This window comes from Macrobrachium rosenbergii, chromosome 10, assembly GCF_040412425.1.
Source record: "Macrobrachium rosenbergii isolate ZJJX-2024 chromosome 10, ASM4041242v1, whole genome shotgun sequence".
Classification (NCBI taxonomy): Eukaryota; Metazoa; Arthropoda; class Malacostraca; order Decapoda; family Palaemonidae; genus Macrobrachium; species Macrobrachium rosenbergii.
The window spans coordinates 58,109,707-58,111,447 of record NC_089750.1 but is presented as its reverse complement, the minus strand read 5'-3'; the positions used below and the strand labels follow the sequence as shown (position 1 = coordinate 58,111,447).

Here is a 1,741-nt window from a genome sequence, read left to right as displayed (position 1 = left end):
ATTACAAATCAAGTGTGAATTGGTGGCCAAACCATCTTTAAATAGCAACGTGTCACAAATCTATTACACGGCTATCGTGGTGGAGTTGGGGCGATTTCAGTGCGAAGTAAAGCATCTGAATTCGACGGGAATATGCTGAGTAACATGGAAATCACAGCCTACGTCACTTGATAACTTAGTGGAAAATTATGTGTCAATGTCACCTCTGCAAGACGCAGGTTCAAATTCTGTCTGGGATATACACTTATACTTTTCCCTTAATTCTCTATTAAGGGGTATTTGTGGATTAACATTTATATGTGTGTGTTTGTATGTGTGTGTGTACTTATGTATACATTTAAACGCGTGAGTGTGTTTCTATGTGCGTGATTGTATGAGATGTCGCAATTTTTGGAACTTTTTTTACAACTGAATTAGCGGATAAGGCTGCAAAAGGGAATTAATATAGTCGCAATAAGCCTAACAGTTTCCTTAAAAATTATAATTCCTACTTCGGATGTAGGAACTGTGTTTCATCTTAGGCCTGAATGTAATATGTGAGATGGCTTTGTATATTTGATGTTCTTCTTGCTGGTTTATGTGAAATAGTCACTGCTTTGTCTGTATGTTACGCGTTATGGAAGATAAAAGACACTGAACATTCCTTGTAGTTATATGAAGCATATAATTGCTGTTGTTTTTCTTAGTGAATATCGATACTTTGAGTAATTATTACTGAACTTAGGATTTATAGCATGTCTCTAAAGCTAATCTGTAGTAATGTAACTAATAAAAAGATCTATTAAATTTTATATTTACATTGATGCTTATCATTTCGAATGATTTTTCTCAAAACGATTTTTTTCTCCTGAATTGCGAGGACTGATATCCCCCCAAAAAGCCAAAAAGTTTTAATACAGTACCGTTCACCAATATTTGCCACAGAGCATTTTACTATGAATGATAACATTGATAAGTACTTCGACTGTTTTTAAATTAGTGTCCATAATCAATAACGATTATTCTAAAATATAAAAGAAAAAATTATCGTTAAATCAAAATATCAGAGTTATTATTTCAATGCTTACTACTCAAAACTTATTATGTTTGGAAAAATGTGAAAGTTTTTTTTATAGTTAATGAACTATATGTTGAAGATAGCACACTGAGCATGATAAAAATAAGAAATCATCTATTTGTAGCACTGCCCTCTTCCAATGAGAAACTTTATCAGGTGGCCCTAAATAAAAAAAAAAAGACTTTTGTAATTCTCCTTGACCATAGATAATTTAGCTTGACAACAGTACAATATAGACAGCGTTTACCAAGTATCATTTATCATGAGGAGCGAATTCTCACGAGTTAATTGCCGCATGAATTTTAAAAAACAAATGACAATATCTGTCATAAGTAAGAAAGTTTAAATAACATGAAAAGATACCTTATGTGTAATGAAGCTTTTACTAAATAGGTTATTCGAATAAAACAAACGAACTTGCAACTTACCAAATGAAAGGTTCGCCATTTTTCACTATAGACCTCTACTGTAGATAAAGGCCTATAACGAGAAGATAGCTTATCACCTTATCAAACCGTCGTTAGGAATAATTCACGGCATACTGTTAGTAAGGTCTTTCTCCTGAGTGATCACAACGTCCAAGCAACCGTTAAAAAAACAACCTTCAAGATACAGTAATATCGTGAGGAGAATTTTAATTACTTTGTAATTAATTTGTGTTTAATTTGTGGTGTTTACACACGA

The 1,741-nt window shown here is 32.6% G+C and overlaps 1 protein-coding gene across 3 annotated transcripts in view; it reads left to right on the top strand.

The window, feature by feature from the left end:
- Positions 1-1,591: 1,591 nt before the first annotated feature.
- Positions 1,592-1,741, top strand: part of LOC136842657 (esterase E4-like) — a 14,462-nt gene continuing 14,312 nt past the window's right edge. Inside the window, exon 1 of one of the 3 annotated variants that reach the window (XM_067110285.1) lies at positions 1,592-1,671. The gene's annotated coding sequence lies outside the window, so the exon portion shown is untranslated. Of the gene's footprint in view, positions 1,703-1,741 lie in introns of all 3 variants that reach the window. The other 2 variants (XM_067110284.1, XM_067110286.1) reach the window with 2 other exon arrangements.